Raw genomic sequence first — 21,064 nt, 5'->3', positions numbered from 1 at the left:
CTGGAATGTATTTACTGTTTTATTGTGGCTGTTAATGGGGAATCGGGATTCCATAGATGGACTTTGGGCTTTGAAGTTGACTTTTCCAGAAACAAATGTATGCATCAAGGGCTGTCTGGACTTTGCCTCCAAATTTCATAACTACGGCTCATCAGTGTTGGCTAAGTTGACAGGGAAAATCCCGTGCTCGCCACAGATCTTGGCAAACCGGTGCTTGTAGCTTTGTCACACAAGCTGCTGCAGAGGAGTCTGGGGTGTGGGAGGGGACCCCAGGAGGTGGCCCAGAGGAGCAGGAGGTTCGGCAGGTGGCCTGTGCGGTTTCAGTCTTGAGTTGTTTAATTTAAACCTGCAGTGTCTGCCTTTCCACTGGTTCACTCTTTTGTTTTAGTCAATTAGAGAGGCTTCGAGGTTTTCCGTGGGAGACTGTCCTCACGTGGCTGCACTCTGAGAGGCGCTTTCAGGGTGGAGAGAAGGGGCTGCGTGTACACTAGCGTTCTGGAGACTGTGCATAAGCACAGGGGCACACAGGAGCTGGTTTGGGAAAAGAAATTGAGAATTGTTGAAATGTAAGATTTTTAAAGAAATTTTTATTGAAGTGTTTTAGTTGACTTATCATGCTGTGCAAATTCCTTCTGTACAGCAAAGTGACTCAGTTATTCATATGTGTTCTTTTTCATTATGGTTTATGACAGGATATTGAAGACAGCGCCCTGTGCTATGAAGTAGGACTTTGTTGTTTATCCATCCTATAGGAAATATAGGATGTTTAATGGGCCTTCTAACCTTAACATTCTTACAATCCATAGCACAATCCATAGCAATGAGCCTGCTAGGTCTTTGGTCTTTGGTGTTTTACCTTGACTGCTACCTCGTGTCATTTTTGGTAATAAATGGTTTCTTTATTTCTTTGCAAACTGGTTATCTGCTATGTCTTTCATTTGGCTCATGTTTATGGGATGATGACCATGAGGTGGGCATTGCCTCAGGTGCTGGGGAGTCACTGGTGAGCAAACCTGGTGCGTTTCCACTCTGCCGAGCTTGCGGTCTGTTGGGGAGAGGAGGTGACAGCCACGGGCTCTAGCAGTTGGGGTAGGAGTCACACAGGGTGGACCGGAAACCAGTAGATTCGGAAAAGCAGGATTTCCTTCCGCTGGGTTGGAACAGTACTTCTCAGTGTCTTTAATTTCTCTCTCTTTCTCTCTCTGTCTTCAAAAGAAGCCCACACAGCTCTCCGCACGCCCTTCATAAATTGTCCTCTCCGGCGGGCTACCCTCCTTCTGCTGAGCCTCCTGGTACCGGCCGAAGCGTCTGCCGCGCTGTTTACATGCCTTCATTATTTATAGGCTGCTACGATTCCCTGCCTCCTCAGCAGTCACCACCCAGACATGCTGTACATAGTTAGTTATTTTAATCTTTCTCAGTAAATCATGGCTCCCTACCGCCCCATTGCTTTTATTACTGGGCTCAGTACTCCCTTTAGCTTTCCTGCATCTTTATGGTATTGAAGTGCCCGGAATTTCATGTAATTTTCCAGGTGGGGTTTGGAGAAGGCTATTAACGAGGGACTCTCACCTCTGTTCTCTGCTGATGAAACCACTGGGAACAAAGCCCAAACCTGCATTAGCCCTTTAGCTGCTGTATCAGCTTTACTAACCCATATCTCATTTTCTCTTCGCCATCACCCTGCCTTGGCTGGGATGGCTGAGCCCACGATGCTCTCACTAACTTGGAGCTTTCTGTCAGGACTCAGCACTGGCAGGCAGAGGAGGGAAGAGGGTGCAGGGCCCCCGAGAGCAGGTGTCATAGCACGGTGAGTGGCGGTGACCATGCTTGCCCTGGGGAGAGTGACGGCGTGCAGGCTGGGGCTGCTGCAGGCCTTGTGTGTCTTGCATTTGAGGCTCACAGCATGCTGGCCCGGAGGCTGAGGAACAGGCTCAGAGACGCTGGGAAAGTAGCAGGAAGCCACCCAGCTCCAGGTGAGCCAGGTGGTTTGAGTCGGAGCTGCGGGACCGCAAAGCCTTTGCTCTCTGGAACCAGTTTGTCTCATGAGGGGACTCAGGGCAGGCGGGGTGACGCTGGGCACTGAGGCCGGGGCTGGACTCATGTCCAGTCCCCAAGTTATGCGCGGAGGTGACCCTGCTCCAGCTTGTTCCTTGTCTTCACAGAGTGTGGAGGACAGAGGACCACTGAAATCTGTAAGCAGGTGAGTGGAAGTTAAGTTCCTGGCCGCAGTGGACACTCAGAAAGCATCGTCATGCCTCCTCTCTCCATTCCATCACCTGGAGAGTAGAGTCAGGACACAAAGCCCAGCCAGACTTTTCAGAACCGTCATCTGAAGACGAGAACCAGCCACCCTCTGAGGCTGTCTTTAAAGGAACTCGACCTGCAGCATCTTGACGGCCTGTCGCCAACCTCAGCAGAGCCGCTGCTTCTCAACACTTTGTGTCTCTTTTCTCCTCCTTTTCAGGTCAAAGTTGAAATGGAGTAACTGGACTTTATTTCTCCTGATGCATATGTAAACCCTGATCAGGAGTCAATGAACTGCACACGTGTTTCGTGTGCAGAGTCCCTGCTCTGGAGCCGTGGCTGTGGTGGAAGAGCTCACAGGCTGCCTTTCCCTCCAACTGTCAGTCCTCAGAGGCTCACCTGAAGGACAGCCTGGTGTACATAGCAAAGATCTGAGGCCCAGTCAGTGTCATTACTTAGTTTTATAAAACAGGGCAAGTCATTTAATTTATTAGAGCCTATTTTTTTTCCTCATCTTTAGGATTTCTACCCGTGTGTTGCAAGGGGTGAATACGGTCATAGTCCTGCTTGGTAGGCTTGGCTTGATGTCCCAGCAGCTGCTCCACACATGTTGGCCTTCACTTCTGCTCTTCTCTACCTCTTATTTCCTATGAAAGCCCATGAGCATGTGTGGATTGCCAGGTGACCCACAAAACAGTGAATACTTCTAAGTTTCTGCTGTACGTTCAGAACTATATGATGCATACTATCCACTCCGCCACCAGCACAACCATTACTGCCACCGCCACCATTGTCATCATCATTACCACTATCATCATCATAATTACCACCATCATCATCACTGTTTTCACCATCACCACCACCATCGTCACCACTATCAGCATCAGCATCATCATCCCATCATCACCACCACCACCATCACCACTAACACCATCATCACCACCACCACCATCACTACCACCATCATCACCACCACCACCATCAGTATCACCATCAGTAGTTTCACCATCACCACCATCAGCATCACTCTTACCATCATCATCACCACCATCAGCATCAACACTATCATCACCATCATCACCACCACCACCATCATCACCACTACCATCAGTATCACCATCAGTATTTTCACCATCACCATCACCACCACCATCATCAGCATCAGCATCAGCATCATCATCATCCTATCAACATCACCACTACCACCATCATCACCACTATCACCATCACCACCACCACCATCACCACCACCATTTATCACCACCACCAGCATCATCACCATCATCATCCCATCATCATCACCACCACCATCATCACCATCACCACCACTACCACCGTCAATATCACCATAAGTATTTTCACCATCATCACCACCACCATCATCATCATTACCACCACCAGCATCACCACTACCATCAATATCACCATCACTGTTTTCACCATCATCACCACCATTGTCACCACCATCTCCATCACCAGCACTGCCATCACCGCCTCCACCAGTGCTTACTGAGCATACACAGTGTGCCAGGCACTAAGCCAAGCCCTTTGCAGACATGCTCTCATTTATTCTTCAAAATTACCCTTTAAAGTAGTTGCTACTGTTATTCCAGCTTTGAAAACAAGAATACCGATGCTTGGAGAGGTTAAGTGTCAATACCTTACTCAAGGCCATATAGGACTTGAGAGATAAAAAAAGACACATGAGGCATGAGCCCTGCCCTGAGGAAGTATATGAACAGCTGGGAGGCAAAACCAATGCAAAATGAGTGACCTTGAGGGACTGTCTGTAGTAAGTGCCAAATGGCATAGTTCAGGCTGGAAATGCTACAGATGCTCAGGGAGCAGGGCTAGTGAAGGACACTGCGTGTGTATGGTTCTTTGTTTTATGAATTAATTTTAAGGGAATTCAGCTTGCCCTCAGGACTGTATGGATGCATGTGGCAAACAAGACTCTTAGCCATTCAGACTCCACAAGAAGCCAGGAAATGCTCTGCTCACAGAGCTCTAAAGGAAGACAGAAACTGACTTAGACCTGGACCCACAGAAACTGGACTCGAGAGGCTGCACTGGACTCGAGTCTGCTCTGCTAACAGGGTGGCCTTGTGGCCTGGCAGCTACAGGACTTCTGGCTCCTTCTCTGAGGCTCTGCTGTTAAGGAAACATGACCGTTTGCTCCTAGAGTACTCTCTCTCTCTCTTCTGTCCAGATTTCCAAGAGCAGGCTCTCATGCCCTGCCTAGTCCTCATCGTCCTTCTTTAAGCAGAGCCTCTGCACCTGCCCAGCAAACTCATTGGCCACTGGCCAGCCTAGGACTGTGGACCTCAGTTAGGAGTCCATCCTCACCTGGTCAGCTTCAGCCAGGGTCTCTTAGTCCTATAGATGCAGAGCCAGTCACGTAGGCAGCAAGACCCCCAGGAGGGCTGTGTCACAGGGCTGGTTCACACAAGCGTCTGTCACAGGAGCTCTGGTGTGACTGTCACTGTCACCTTCACTGACCTGGTGATAGCAGCCAGGATGCATGGAACCCAAAGGGAAGGACCTTTAAAAGAGATACAGAGGGAGGACTGGAGTGAGCTCTTGGTGGCTGAGGACACAGGAGAGGACCAGCCACATCTGCCCTCTCGGGGGCCTTGTGAATCAAGCAGCAACATTTGGATAGCAGGTCTGAGGCCCAAGGGAGCCACTCGGGATGTTGGAAAACGGTGTTGAAGAAGCACCAGTGTGGCTGGACACTGAAGCCCGGAGTCGGGAGTTCCCGTCACCAGTTGTTAACCCTCTTCTGGGAGTGCAACCAGAAACAGGAAGACAGAAATTCCTTCCCAGGGAGATCCTAGTTTTTGGCTGAGGCACCTTTTAGGATTTCTGGCCCCTTTGAAGACTCAGGCAATTAGCACGCTCACATGACCCTCTGTTTATAAGGTAACTCACACAGTCTGGTTTGAACAACAGCAAAAGACCTAAATGAACTCAAATCATAGAGCAGGTTGGTAATGAGTCACAAGATGTTTTAAAAATAGCTATTTTGTTTACTGAGTCCACCTGCTTGCTAGATTCCTGAACCAAACTTCCATACCTCTTGCTCTCATATTTTCTCCCCTGTATTTTCTGTTTTAAGACTTTTTGAGAACTCCCCTCTCAGTGTCTGCCGAGACCACGTCGATTCTTATTCTTTAATTTTTCTGTCTTCTTACATGCTGCTGCAGGAACACACCCAGCTCTTGACCTGTTGCTCTGTGGTCCCTCAATCCAGCATGCGTAAGAGAGCGTGATTAACGTTATTCAAGAAAACGCTTCTGAGTCTGAAAGCTTCCTTAGGAAACAAGACTTGGAGACAGGACTAACAGACAACACCTCGCGATGCTTGTGCTTCCTCTGAACTAACACGAACTATTTGATTTCCCGTTGTGTGTTGAACACATTCAGCATATTACAAAAAATGTGAGATGCTGCTGATTAGAAAATCCGCCACTATTTAATGTACTGCTATGAAATAAATATACTGCTGATTAAGCGAAGACATCATGAACCTTTGTAAAATAGCCCTTGATTAGAGATGTGAAAAAATGAATGTGTTAAAAATAGATGTGAAAAATAGTCCATTTGAGACTCTGTACATTACAATGGTCACAAAAATCTCTTGAGTCATGCATTCAAATGGGAAGAAAACCAGTGGGGGCCTTAATTCTAGGCCAAACCCTAACCTTAACCCTAACCTGAATGCTATCTAACTCCACAGCCAGCCTAGTCTTAACTAAACTTCATCCTAACCTGAATGCTACCCAACCCCGCAGATAACCTAGTCTTAACCCAAGCTTACCTCCTCTACTTGCCCACTCCTCTGCTTACTCAATTCTTTGAATATCATAGTAGAAACTGTTCATGTTTGAGGTGATTTCTCAGCTGCCTTATCTTAGGCTTCCATGAACAAAATACCAGAGAATGGATGGGCTAAACAATAAGCATTTATTTCTCACAGTTTTGAAGGCTGGGAGTCCAAGGTCAAGGTGCCAGCAGATGGGAGTCTGGGAGCCGACTGACCTCTGACCTCTGGTTCTCACCATGTCCTCACGTGGCAGAGAGAGCAGAGGTGGACAAGCTCTCTGCTGTCTCTTCTTCTAAGGGTACCAACCCCATCATGAGGGCCCTACCCTCATGACCTAATCACCTCCCAGGACCCACCTCCTGACACCACCACACTGGGTATGGTGATTCCAGCATACGAGTTTGTGTGTGTGTCAGCATATGAGTTTGTGTGTGTGTCAGGGGACACAACACACAGTCCATGATGCCAGCCACTACTCCATGTTCCCAGGGGCTCATCCCCGTCTGCCCGGCCTCTTAGCCCATTTTTGCATCTCTGCCTCTGGTCCTGCCCTCTCCCATCCTTCTCTATTGAAAATGTTTGTCTTTCTAAGGTGAAAACCTCATGCCAGTGTTCTGTTTAGCAGTTTTTCTCCTCTGGAACCTGCTTTTCTTTCTTCTTTGTGTGATAAAGACCCAGCTCGTATGTCAGCTTGATGACGTCTTTTGTGACACCACCAGTAAATTTTTTTTTTTTTTTTTTTTGCTGTGTCCTCATATTTATCACTTTGTCCAGATAAGACCCATGGTCTGGCATTGGGAAGTGAAAGCTAGGGCATGTGAGGGTGGTGCTGGTAACAGACAAGCATGGGAAGGTCCGTGGTCTGATGAGCAGGGCTCTGGGAGGTTGTTGAACATGGAAACTATGGTTGTTGGGTCGCATGGGAAGGTCCGTGGTCTGATGAGCAGGGCTCTGGGAGGTTGTTGAACATGGAAACTATGGTTGTTGAGAGACCCAGATGGGAGCCAGGCAGTCCCATGGGTCTTGGGAGGCTGGACGAGGAATGTGTGCCTGGATGAAAGGCTGAAGAGGGCAGCTCCCTTCCTGGGCCCTTCCTTCAGGTTCCTTGTCTTTTAGCTCTGGATTTGAGGCCTCAGGTTAGATCTGCTTGCTGCCTGTTTTTGTAAATAAAGTTTTACTGGGGGATAGACACACTCCTTTGTCTGTGTGTATTGTCCACAGCCGCTTTCAGCACGTGGCTATGACAGAGACTGTGCGGCCTGCCGAGTCCAAGTGCACTTGCTCTCCAGCCCTTGGCAGAGACCGTCTGCCAACCCCAGACCCAAGACATCTTGGAGGCACAGTCCTGTGGTGTGAGTTTTGTAAACAGTCACTTCTTGTCCCTGCTGAATAAAAGGAAGAAAAGATGAAACGGATGTTAATAAAAATAAAGATGAAGTTAAAAGTAGCACATAAAAAGAAAAAAAGGAGTGAAAGCAAAGGATGGGTTAAAGAACAACAGACCCAAGGTCTGAGCCAAGGTCTCTGTCTGGATGAGTCCCTCTGAAGGTGCCTGGAGAATGCTTTGTGTCTGCAGGGAAAGCAGGGTCCCTACTGGGACCAGAGGCCTTGAGGGGTGCACACGCCACAGGCCATGGCGGGGGTGGAGGGTGGGGCTTGTCTTTTAGCTTAGGGAGGCTGGGCCCTTCCCCCTCCCCTGGCCCCCATCCTTTCTTCCCCGCTCAGCCCTATCTTTACCCAGCAGGAGTCTCACAGGTAGCTTGTGGCATGGACACTCCTGTCCTCCTGTCTGTGGTCCCCTCAGTGCAAACCCATGCTCAGGAGAGGCAGGACGTGCGGCTGGGAGGACAGCGGCTGGCGGGAGGCCTCTCTCCACGGAGGTGGTGCAGACCTGCCTGTGGGCCATGCGCTTCCTCGGGGAACATATGTCGATGTGGGCTCCTTGGAACTGAGCCTCTGGCCCTGGCCGGCCAGGTCTCAGCAGCCTGGGTTCCGGGGAGAACAGGCAGGCCTTCTTTCCCCAGTGCTTCCTCTGCTGCTTATAGTCAAGTGTCACTCTTTGTCCAAGGCCTCTGGCGATGAGAGGTAATGGGGGCGCAGGTGAGCAGTGCGCAGGCACACAGGCCAGCCCCTGGAGAAGCTGGCCTGTGGCTCGCCTCCAATAGGGCCATATGTCATGTAATCCTAACCCGGCCCCTCTGCCAGGCTGAGTCTGTCCGACTGTTGCTCAGAGACAGGCTCTGAGAGCAAAGCCAGCAGGGTACGTGAAGGAGGTGCAGGGGAGGGCTTGCCCAGGTCGGAGATGTGAGATGTGCTTCTGGTCAGACAGAAAGACAATGGCCCACCAAGCCGCGATGTCAGGGCCATCCTTGGGGGTAGGGGGGAGGAGCAGAGCCTGCAGCAAGGAGCAGTGACTCAAAGCAAAACTTGCCCCCTTGGGGTGATGTGGCTCCGAGGGGTGGAATGACTCTGAGGGTTGATGGGAGACAGCTCTGCTAGCTCGTGCATCAGGCAGCATGTTCAGCTCATGTGTAGATGGAGCCACCCCAGGACCCTGCCGTCCTGAAGCCTGCGAGGGGACTCACTCTGCACACACCTTCGGCCCACTTGTTCTCTTGCTGGTGGTTTTCCTCCTCAATTCAATCACACGCATTGTGTCACAGACACACTGTTCCAGATGTGTTGAGCAGCAATATCTGGGCCTGAGGCTGCGTGTGTGTGTGTGTGTTAGGATAAATATAATGCAAGGGGAAGTGAGAGAGGAACAAATGAGGAGCTGATGGGATTTGGTGAGGAATCATGTGCTTTGGGGGGATGAAGAACGATTTGATGGGAGTGAAATATGAGATCTGAGAGAGGATTCCTCTTTCCTGGGAGAGGGATAGAATTTCATCATGAGAAAAGCAGTCCAGGTGGAGCATGAGACAGGGCGGAGGTGGGAAGCAGATGCACTTGGGGAACTGTGTATGGCTTAGTTTGGATGATGGATGGGATCTGGTTCAGGGAGTCAGGAGAGGTATGCTAGGAGGGGTCGAGGTTTGTGAGGATGAGGTTTGGCTGAGAGTGACAGAAAACCAAGAGGAGCGATGGCTTAAACAAAATGTACACACATGGAACCCAGTGGTCTCTACGGCTGGCCTGGGGCCCCACTGCATCCTGGTGTATATTTCTCATGCTAGTCCTCAGTGCAGGTCCTTAGCTGACGGTCCAAGGTTGTAGCATCATATACTAGAGTCAGGATGCAGAACGGTACAGAGAAGAAGGGGTGAAGGGAGGGGCGCATGTTCACCTTTTGAGGAGGTTCCCAGAAATGACTATGAAAACTCATCACATGGCCATGCCTAGCTGAAAGGGATGCTGGGAATCTGCTCCAGCTTAGCTGCCCCTGTTCCCGGGAACCACGGGGTCCTGTTATGTCCAAGGATAACTGGTGGTACCCTTCCCAGGTCACTGGAGGGTCTCAAGTGCTGGGCTGGGAACAGCATATGGAATTTCAGAGACCATTGGATGCTGTGGAGCTTGGAGCAGGGGAATGACATGAGAAGGAGCATTTTAGGAAGGGTAACCAGCCTGTAGTGCATGGACTAATTAAAATGGAGATGTAGCGAAGCTTGGGAGGCCAGTGAGTCTGCTGCAGTGTTGCAGTGGAGAATTCACGGTGACATAGGAATAAAAGAAGGATTTAGATTCAATACCCCTTGCAAAGCTTAACAGAGCAGAGCTAGTCAGCTGAGAGAAGAGTGAAGAAGACATCCAAGAGGATGTGGAAGTTTCAAACCTGGGTGCTCAGAGATCGGGGTTGGCAATATCTGAACCACAGATCCGTGAGAAGAGCTGGTTTTGGAGAGGTTATGGGGGGGTCTGACTGTTACATCTGAGGGTCCAGAGAGCTTTCAAATGAGGCTTAAAATGAGTAGTTGAACTTGTTGGTTTTGGATGATGCATAAATGGTTGCTCACAGGTCACTTCTGGCTTTAGGTAGGCTGGTTTGTGCCTGGTACGGGCTTCACCTGCACCATTAAAAAAATGGAAGTGGTTGCTCGTTAATTGCTTATAAAAACCTGCAGTTCTGACTTCTTTTGAAAAACCTTATTGTTTGGAGCACCAAGCACTCATCCTCCCAAGAAGTCAGTAGTGTGGAGTTGGTGGGACTGTGTGATCCTACTCTGCCTCAGTCTCCACTGTTCCTTACCATCCTCCCATTCAGCCTGAGTTATTTATACCACCTGGCTGGCCCCTCTGGGTACTAGGGTGTTCAAGCCCTGTCCTAAGGCTTGGAAAAGATGTCAGGGTCACACATACAGATTTGGGAGCCCTGACTTTAGAGAGATGAGTTGAGGTATTGATTGAGTGAAACTGACGAGAGGGAGTGAGTAGGAGGTGAAGGGGGGGGCGCCCATCAGAAGGACAGGGCGGCCTGGGATGGAGGCTGGGGGAAAAGTGCAGAGATGGAGGAGAAAACCCAGAGCAGTATTGTGTTGCAGAAACCAAAAGAGAAGTGGTTTTCAGGCTGGAAACCAGCCAGGTTATTGCTGCAGAGAGAGGGAGGTGGAAGAGCCCTGCTGAAGGTCACTGCTCAGGAGATGGACGGTCTTGTGGAGCCTTGGTGCAGCGGGAAGGGCACAAGTCATTTGCAAACATGGCTTTGCTGTTTCTAATAATCTGAGGTCATCTGCACAAAGGTACTGGGGTGCAGAGAATGGCGGGGCACACATGGAACTGGCCTTGCTCTCAATTTCTCCCTCACCTGATGAGAGCACCGGGAGGGGGTGGACAGGAGGCAAGCAGACGGTCCTCCATTAAGATGGGGAGTCTTCATTCCACACCTACTCAGGGCTAGGTACTTGTTTCATTCTCACAACAACCTTGGCTGTGGGTCTCCTTGTTTGCGTTTTTACAAATGAAGAAAAGAAAGCTCACAGAGGTTATGGGATGTGCTCAAGTGACTGCAGCAGTGATGGAGCTCAGGGAGAAGTTCTGAACGTGACCTCGTTCCTCTTCTCACACGCTGCCTAGGTGGGGGACCTAAGGCAGCCCCATTCTCAGTCACCTAACCCCAGCCTGGGTCACCCTTCCCATGGGCAGAAGGCCCTTCTCACTGTTCTGAAGCACTGCTCCAGCCAGTAGTCACGTCTTGCCCTGAAATGGTTGAAGGACGTTAAGTTTTAAAGAGAAAAGAACTTATTTTGAGTCCCATAATGTTGCTCAGCTCATGAAAGGACTTTGCTTTATCCCGATTACACTAACATCTCCTAGGGCTCAGTTTATTTCTGAAAATCATGTGCCGTGAATAGTATCCACACTATTATACAAAAAATGGAAACAATCTGTGTTCTGTGATCAGTGGCCTGGACTTGGTTCTTTATAGTCTTTTATACAGATCTGAGCACTGACTCAACCCCATTTTGTAAGAGGGTAGACAGTCACGACACCTCCTTGTAAATACAAGGCCCTCTATTCACACGTGAAGGAGTGAAGGTGCCTTCATGGAAGATCATGGCTCTGCACTTGTCCGTCCATTTCACATCCTCTGGCTTTAGGGAGAGGGAGACAGAGTCCAGAGTCAACATTCTCAGAATCTCCCCATTCCCCCCCAAATTACTCTTTTCCCCCTTAGGGGAATCACCAACATCTAGCATCATAGGATCTAATATTTCTTGAATACTTACCACGTGCCAGATACAATGGTAAGTGCCTTGACCAGCGCTTCCTTGTTTTATTTTCACAACAACTACTTCTGGTTGTTGTTGTTCAGTTGCTAAGTAGTGTCCGACTCTTTGTGACCCCATGGACTGCAGCATGCCAGGCTTCCTTATCCTCCACCATCTCCCAGAGTTTGCTCAACCTCATTCCATTAAGCTGGTGATGCCATCCAACCATCTCATACTCTGTTGTCCCCTTCTCCTGCCCTCAATTTTTCTAAGCATCAGGATCTTTTCCAATGAGTTGGCTCTTCGCATCAGGTGACGAAAGGTATTAGAGTTTCAGCTTCAGCATCAGTCCTTCCAATGAATATTCAGGGTTGATTTCCTTTAGGATTAACTGGTTTGATCTCCTTGCAGTCCAAGGAACTCTCAAAAGTCTCCTGCAGCTCCTTGTAGGTATGTATATTATTTACATTTTATCAATAAAGAAACAGAGAGGCTGAGAGAGCTGGAGGCCACACACTCAGCTGCTGAGCTGGAATTAGACGGACTCTTCCCTGTGTCGCTGTGAGCCCACCAGAGCATCAGCTGTCCCAGGAGGGACTGCAGGGCAGAATCAACCAGTGTGATTATCAATCCGTCTTCCCTCCAAGGCACCGTGGTGCCCTGGAGAGACCTGCTTCTCCCCTGCACCGGCTCACTCTCCTTGGGGAAGTGTCCCTTCACCCCTATTTACAAAGTGGTAGACTTCAGACCAATGATGCATCCTTATTTCTGACCCTGGAACCAGGCAGGACATGCAGTCCGACAAAACATTGTTCTCTGACTTGTGCCAGGACTTATATGGAGAATTATGCCATGAGTGAACACAAAAACCTACTTACCTCATGTTTAATGACTTGGTGATTAAAAGGAACAAAATGACAAACAAAACAAAACAAAACAAAAGTGAGATTGCTCTGGGAAATCTGGGGAGACTGCATGCTCAGCGCACTTTCTCATCTCTGATTCTAGGAGAATTTTTTTGGGCTGGATGGGCCCAGATTGCTGCACAGTCCTAAATGCAGATGGCTTCTCCTTGGGGAAGTGGCCATGCTCAGTAATGGACCCCTCGTGTTAACAAGAAACATAAGGTGGGGATGGGCAGGGGGCTTCACAAGGTATTTATCACAGCAACTGTGCCCAGGGCTGTCTCACAGTGATTGCTCCATAAATTTCAGTAATCTTTCCTCCTCTGATTTATGTGGCTTTTCTAAAGGGCATTGTTCGCCAGCACATGAACGCGGACGCTAAATTTAGCTGGAAAGCACCCAATCTCTGATGCTCCAGTGCCCAGTGGAAGGCAGGCATCTGCCAGTCAATAACCTACTTTTGTTCCAGTCTTCCTCGCTCTCATAGATCATGCCGTGGAGGCTATTTATAGCTGGAAAACATGCTGGAAGTTGTCAGGAGCCCTTCCTGCTGCAGTGAGCTGCCCTCCCAGGAGCTGGGCGGGTACGTGTGCGGTCTTCCCAGCAGCACTAGCACTGGGTGACCTTGATGGGCTCCATCCCTCCTTTGAAAACCAAACTTCAACTTGGAATTTCAATTAAAAGGCAGTGAGCTGGCTATCAGGCTTTGGCATTGGCTGAGCTGCTGTTCATCACAGTTTGGATCGGAGGTCCCCATTGTGAGGACCGTAAGTTTCACTTATCGGGAACCGCAGCTGCTGAATTCATCTCCAGGTTCACCAGGAGCGGGGGGGCTCAGGAGAACTTTTTTTTTTTTTTTGGTTCATAAAAGAGATGCGGTTAGGAGCACAGGGAAATCAAGGAGGACAATGACATCCCCCCTGTGGAAGGGAGGGAGTGAGGGGCAGACAGATACGTCTCTCGGTGGGTACCACATGGAGCCCACCCATCTAACCCACAGCACCGGGCACCTACTAGTGGTGGGTGTAATGGCTCTGACTCGGGGCTTAGTGAGGCTCTTAGAGTGCCCCTGGTTCAGCTGGCCCATAAAATGACTTAAGTCTGCTTGAGTGGGTTGTTTTGCATTGAGAAAGTTATTTAAGGCCTTTTAAAAAATGGCATTATCGGAGCCTATTATTGGTTTACATTACTTTGTGGGGAGGCACACGTCGTTTGTTGCAATAGAGATCTCCCAATCCCCAGATGAAAAAGCCCTTTCCGTGATGGGGTTACCCCGTCAAGATCCCCAGACACTGGCCCCCTGAGTGGGGGTGGTGGTGGGGCCGTGCACCTGGGCCCCGTGGGTTGGGGGTGCTCCCCAGGCTGGGATGCCAAGGGGTCCTGGAGTTTCCTATGCAGGCTCCTTCTGTGCTCCCCCCAACCTGCTGCAGGGCACTGTCCTTCGGTGAGCATGACTCTGTGCGTGAAGGTTCATAAAAGATGTGGTTGGGAGCACAGGGGATCGAGTACAGTGCCACTCACCTGGCTGAAAGGAGGGAGCAAGGAGCCCGACAAGGCATGCCTCTCACTGGGCACCACCATCCTCTCAGACTAAGATGTGGGGAGCTCCTGGTTAGGAGCCTCTGAAGTTCAGTGCGGTCTTGGGAACATGATGCCTGGGATCTTCAGAGAAGAAGTAGGACTCGAACGGGGCTGTGCTGCTCTCTCCTGCTTCTGCTGTGACGGTAAAAGACTTGTCCCACGACTAGTTGGGCAGCGGCTGGGCGGGGCTTGCCCTGCACCCGCTGTTGGATGCTCCAGGCACCACGCTCCTCAGTCCTAGCCATCCTTGGGCAGACCCTGGCACCCCCACTTTACAAACAGGGAGCCAGGCATGGCACACAGCGGGTCCTGGCAGGAGGTAGAGACCTCGACCAGCCCCTCTGTCCCAGCCTCAGTTTCCTCTTGGGCTAATGGAGCCTCAGCTCTTCTTCACCACTTGTAGCTACGGAGCTGACCCATTCCCCTACACCCCCTGCCCACTTCAATGGGTGGGGGTCAGGAAGCGGGACCGCCCCCATGTCCTGATCCTCTGCTCTTCACAGCATCAAGGTCTAATTCTAAGCAGAGGTTTAGCCCAAAGTTTGCCAGACTCCACAGTGTCCTACCCTCCCTGCTGGACCCTAGAGATGGAGGGCAGAAGGGGGCAGGCACCTAGAGCTTCCACCATGGTTGTCAAGGAGACAGGCATGGGTGAGGCCTGACACAGGATTTTCTGATTTCCATGGTGAACATATTCTCATCAGGGCTGACTTCAAACTACCCATGGCTTAACAACTAGCTTTGAAAGTTCCTGGACACCTGACCCCTGGAAATCGCATATCAGCCCTTAAACATGTGCCTGGTTTCTGTGGCCAATGTCCATGCCATGCCAGCCTTCCTCTGCCTGGCCAGCCTCACTCTGCCTCATCTCAGACACCCCTGGGTGGTGGCCTTGGTGCCAGTCCTGCAGATGGTCTGATGCATTCTATGTGTGTTGTATACACGGTTCCACAGAAGGCATGCCCTGGAGCGATGGTGCTGACGACCCTCCAGCAGCTCAGGCTGCTCATGTGGGCAGCACACAGGGACTGCTGGCCTGAGGGGGTGGGAGTCAGCCCCATGGTCTCGGGGGGCCCTGGGTGTGAAGATGGGTGCAAGATGGGGCTGGGCTGGCAGAGCAAGTGGAGACAGAGGGGCCTCTTGCAGCCCCGGCGCCGCCCGAGCGGGTCTGGGCTGGTGACGAGCAGCGCCAGGTGCAGATGGAGCAGCTGTGTCTTCACGGCAGGACCGTGTTTATCTGCGCCCCACGTGGAATCCCTGGGAGCTGCTCACTGGGACTTTCAGTCTCTTCTTCTCCCTCGCACACCATGTCCAGAAGCTTCCATGGACAGGACTGTGGAGACAGGGAGCTGGCGTCTCCTGCTGAACTAGCCTGGTCATCTTTAAACCTCCCATGCTCAGCACGGTGCTCGCTCTGCAGTCACTGGTCCCCAGGAGCCTCAGGCTCCAGAATCCAGATCCCAGTCCTGGGCTCTGTGAGGGTGAGCTCTCTCTGGGGTCCTTCTGCTCCTGATCTGAGCTCCTCTCATCTGCCCTTCACACTGTATGGTAGGTGTTTTCTCTGATGAAAATCTGATCATCGCCTTGAATCAAATCTCTCCCATCTTCAGAGTGAGGTCTGGACTTGGTGAGGCATCTGCCCCACCCCTGCTCTGAACCTGGGGCCTCTAGGTTGGCCTCCATCCCTGCGACCCCCCACCCTGGGCTCCAGTCCTGCCGGTGGTCCTGCTTGTCTCCATTGGAGGCAGCCTGGCTCCCCCAGCCCCTCCTCAGTTCTCCTACTCGATGCGTTCCCCTCGCCCCCCTTTCCAAGCTCCCCTGGGCTCTGAGGGTCCCTCTTGATTGCCCATGAAACCATTACAGCAGGTCCGTAGCTCACGTGTCTTGTCCACCCTGATGCCGATGACTCCACAAAACGCCCAACATGTAGCAGGCACAAAAAATATGCTTCTTATGTGAATTGACTCAAATGGATTATTCACTTTTTGCATGTTTGCTTTCATCACGTACATCAGAACCTAGCCTTGACAGCTCTCCTTAGGATCACGGAGTGGAGGGAAGGGTGGCAAGTAGAGTGGGTGTGACAGGGTCAGGCAGAATGCCCATGGCACCCCTGCCCCCCCTTACCCCCAGGACCAAAGAGTTGATAGCGGACTGCATGTGTGAGTGCACAGAGCATTCTGTTCTCAGCCCTAAGTGGAGGGCAGACGACACAGGGATCCACCGGCTGCCAGCAGCCTGGTCCGGCCGTGGATGCCCCAACGCTTCTAGGAGCCTGAGTGTCTGGTCCCTCCGGCCTCGAGCGCGGCTCTCAGCAGCCCCATCCGTGAGGGGCAGGACCCTGCACGGCGCCAAGCCGGGAGCCGACATCTGTGCTGTTGTATAACCGGCTCTCCTCTGGTCCTCGACAGAAAGTGGGTCATTTATGTGCAGGCACAACACAGCCTGGTGCTGTGTGTTTGGAAGGCCGTAATTGAAGTCCTGCCCTGGCGCTGGGACCCCAGAGGCTGCAGCATCGTGATACAGGGGACAAGGAGAAGATGATGAAGCAGCCTTCTGGGGGACCCTGGCCCTTGACCTGATGCGTCTGTGTTGGTTTCTGTGGTTGAAGACGCAGTGAGGCCAAGATAGCAGCGCCCCTGGCAGCCTCCACGGAAGCCGACGAGCGGCCGTCTGCTCTCCTCCACCCGTTTCACAGATGCCGACCCTCATGCATTCAGATAAACAGGCCCAAGGCCTTTGCCATGTGGTGTTTCTTGGTCACTACTGGCGACTTCCTGCTTTGGACCAGCTTCTTTTCCACCTGGCAGCTCTACCGAGTTTGGGGAGAACATCATTATTTTATTTTTATATATGTGTGAGTAAATCATATTACATCTCACGGGGCATTAATAAAACTTTTCAGTAAATAGCAATTTTGCTTTATTTATTTTTTAAGTAGGCTACTGAGAGTACAATGAATATACATTCCAAGACCCAGCCCTCCCTCTGTCATCCCCAAGGAGATGTATTTGCGTATGGTTTATCAAGACATCTTGACCATCATCTGTAAAACAGACAGCCAATGGGAATTTACTGTATGGCTAAGGAAACTCAAATGGGGGGGTGGTGGCGGCGGGTATCAACCTAGAGGGGTGAGATGGGGAAGGAGATGGGAGGGAGGTTCAAAACAGAGGGCATATATGTATACCTATGGCTGATTCATGTTGAGGTTTGACAGAAAACAACAAAATTCTGTAAAGCAATTATCCTTCCATAAAAAAATTAAAAAAACAAAAAGAAGTCTTGACCAAAACACACTTTGTCCCCTCCAGACTTTCTTGACTTCATTCACTGATGTCGGAGGAAATAGTTGGCTCACAAACTGTTTTATCAGCTTTCAAGTTACACAGTCGCACGGAGAAAGTGAGGCTAAGTGCTGGCACAACAAAGCCAGCTGCATCAGATACCAGTTTGTCACCAGCAACCGTGGCAGTCGTGCTCTAGAGGAATAACTCACATGTATTAAATGCTGTTTATGTGACCAGAGCCTTCCATGGATTATCTCATTTAATCCTACCAGGTCCTTCCTGTGGTCATGCCCATTTTCCAGGTGAGGAAGCTGAGGCTGATGTACATTGTACAAGATCCCCTGGTGAGGGACAGAGCCAGGATGTGAATTAGGTCCCTGAGCAGACGCTCGTTGTGCATGGGCAGGGTGAAGACGTGGGCTCACCATCGAGACGCCTGCACCTGGATGAGAAAGTCCTCTGCTCTGGGTTTGGTCTTCAGGTGAGAGTGAGATGTGTCTGTCTGGGCTGCGGGTTCTTGGTGAACTGCGTTGTCCAGACAAGCGCCCTGTGCTTCTGCTCGAGAGCCGGGTGGCCGGCCTGTGTGCGGAGCCTGTGGCCCGTGTATGTTCCACAGGGGGAATTCCGTGGATCTCACCTCCGCCCACACCCGCTTCTTCCCGCTCCTGCACCCCAGATCCAACCAGGTAACCAGGCAGGACCCCAGCCTGTCAGGGCACCATGGGGCTGTGGTGACCTCGCACCTTAATGGACCGTTAGGGAATCTGTCACCCAAGTTCCCAGATGCTTGGAAGTTCACAAGCTGTGAACCCATGGGGACCATCATGGGTTGAATGCTGTTCGCCCAGGTGTGCTGAAATCCTACCCCTGGCCCTTGGGACAGTGCGCTTATTTGGGAATGGGGTCTTTGCAGAGGCCATCCAGCTAAACGGGGTTACAGCAGACTAGGGTGGGCCCTCATCCATGACTCCTGTGGTCCAACAGAAGGGGAATTTGACGCAGACCCACAGGAGATGGCCCGTGAAGATGGAGGCAAGACAGGAGTGAGGTGTCTACAAGCTGAGGACAGCTTCCTACCAGGAGCAGGAGGCAGGCGGGTGAGGGGCCTCCTCCAGGCCTTCAGGGGAGCAGGCTCCTGAGCACACTGCCTTCGGGCTTCTCAGTCCGGAACCACGAGAGAAGGACCCTTGCTGTGCTGAGGCGCTCAGTGTGCACCATTCGTTGTGGCAGCCAAAGCAAACTACAGTAATACGGGGAGTAATACGGGGAGCTTGGTTAGAATGCATATTCCTCCCCCCACCCAGGTTCTGAGGGCATCTGTGGGGGTCTTCAATAAAGAGCCAGGTGACATGACCTGGAGGGTCAGGAGGAGTGACCCCAGCCTAGTGGGTGCACACCCATCACCTTCACCATCAGAACTACAGTGTAAGTTTATTTCCTAGAACAAAAAGCTGCTTGTTTTTGCCACAGCAAATGATAAAGAAAGAAAAAGAAAAGCCAGCCGCTGGTTTTGTATGCGAGGGTGTACAAGGAAAGCGTCCTAGACGCATTCTGGATAAGGCTGTGCTGTCTGCACACCTGTCTGGGCTCTGAGGCCAGCGTTTGGGTTCACACCCTGTCTTATCTTTATTGCTTTCTTTATCTCTAACATTCGAATGTTGACCCAATGCGGGGCGTGGGGCGGGGCTGGGCCGTGGGTGGACCTTGTTTTGAACCAAAGGATACAGCCCAGGGGAGTTGGAAATGTTTTTATGTAACTTCTAGCTTGCCTTCTGGGCTTCCGCTCCCTGAATTCCAGAAGCCAGAGAAGCTCTGTCGATGCCTTGCTCTGCTCACCCCTGCCAGAGTACTGGCTCTGCAAGACCAAGTTGAAGCTCTCGAGTTTGATGGGGGAATTCCCAGTGGTAAAGAATCTGCCTGCCAGTGTAGGAGATCACAGGAGGCGCAGGTTCGATCCCTGGGTCAGGAAGATCCCTTGGAGGAGGAAATGGCAGCCCACTCCAGTATTCTCGCCTGGGGAACCCCATGGACAGAGGAGCCTGGTGGGCTGCAGTCCGTGGGTTCACACAGAGTCGGACACGACCAAGCTCACAGAGGCCTGAGCACTCTGCATCTGGGGCCTGACTTTTCCTGCAGCCCGTATCCCTGGCTTCATCAGTTGATCTTCTTCCCCCTCCGCCCCTCCACCCTGGCCGACTTACTGGCTTGTTCCCCCGTTGGGGTCCTCAGTTTAGAAGGCGCTTCCTATGGAGACTTTGTTAACCCTCCGAGGCTGGCTTAGGGTCCCTGCTCTGTGAATCCCTGCAGCATGTGTCATGCTCTGCACGTGTCATGTCAGGGTGCTGCGGGCTCACTCCTCCACCTCCACCCTCCAGGTTTGTATGTTGAGATCCTAGCACCCAATGTGGTGATGTCAGGAGATGGGCCTTGGGAGGTGGTGCAATCGTGGGAGGGTGGAGCCCTCGTGAATGGGACTGGAGTCCTCATGAGAGAGCTCCCCCAAGCCAGACGCCCCAGCTTTCCCACCATGTGAGGACACGGCAAGAAGTGACCTGGATGACAGCCCTCACTTGACAGTGGTGGCACCCTGACCTCAGACTCCCAGCCTTGAGAGTAATCAATCTTGTTGTTTATAAGCCACCCAGTCTGTGGTGTTTGGTTAGAGCAGCCAGGATGGACTGGGATAGGCCAAGCCCTGGATGTGATGGTCCTGGGAGATGGGGCCTTTGGGTGAGGATGGGCCCCCTGAAGGAACAGGTGTCCTCAAAGAAGGGAGACAGACCAGAGCTGCTTCTCCACTGTCTGCAAGCCCCAAATGGGCCTCTTACCAGAACCAGACCAGCCCTGGGCTTTGAATCCTCCAGGACTGTGTGTCTGCCCCCTCACCCCTACTTCTCTGCTTGAAACATCTTCCCCACAGGCCTATTGTTTCATCACCCAGGGTTTATTTGTGTTGTGAACGTCTACTGTATCTTCATGTAGCACATTAAGTTGCACTGAGCCAGGATGGAGACACTTGGCCGTGTCTCCCAAGACTCCACTTTCACCTCTCTCATCTCTGTTTTTCCCAGGGGGTGAAGCTTGATGGAAGAGCACAGGAACAGGTTGAGAGAACTGGATTCTAATTCTTAGGCTACTAGGAATATACTGTGTGATCCTCACAAGTGATTTATCTTTCAGTTCAGTTCAGTCGCTCAGTCGTGTCCGACTCTTTGCAACCCCATGGACTGCAGCACACCAGGCTTCCCTGTCCATCACCAACTCCTGGAGCTTGCTCAAACTCATGTCCTTTGAGTCGGTGATGCCATCCAACCATCTCATCCTCTGTCATCCCCTCTTCTTCCTGCCTTTGATCTTTCCCAGCATCAGGGTCTTTTCCAATGAGTCAGTTCTTCGCATCAGGTGATGAAAGGTATTTGAATTTCAGCTTTAGCATCAGTCCTTCCGATGAATATTTAGGACCAATTTCCTTTAGGATGGGCTGGTCGGATCTCCTTGCAGTCCAGGGGACTCTCAAGAGTCTTCTCCAACACCACAGTTCAAAAGCATCAATTCTTCGGTGCT

The sequence above is a fragment of the Giraffa tippelskirchi genome, chromosome 12 (assembly GCF_054371585.1).
Source record: "Giraffa tippelskirchi isolate mGirTip1 chromosome 12, T2T-mGirTip1v1.2.pri, whole genome shotgun sequence".
Taxonomy (NCBI): domain Eukaryota; kingdom Metazoa; phylum Chordata; class Mammalia; order Artiodactyla; family Giraffidae; genus Giraffa; species Giraffa tippelskirchi.
The sequence above is the reverse complement of the archived record's forward strand: the minus strand, read 5'-3'. Positions refer to the sequence as shown.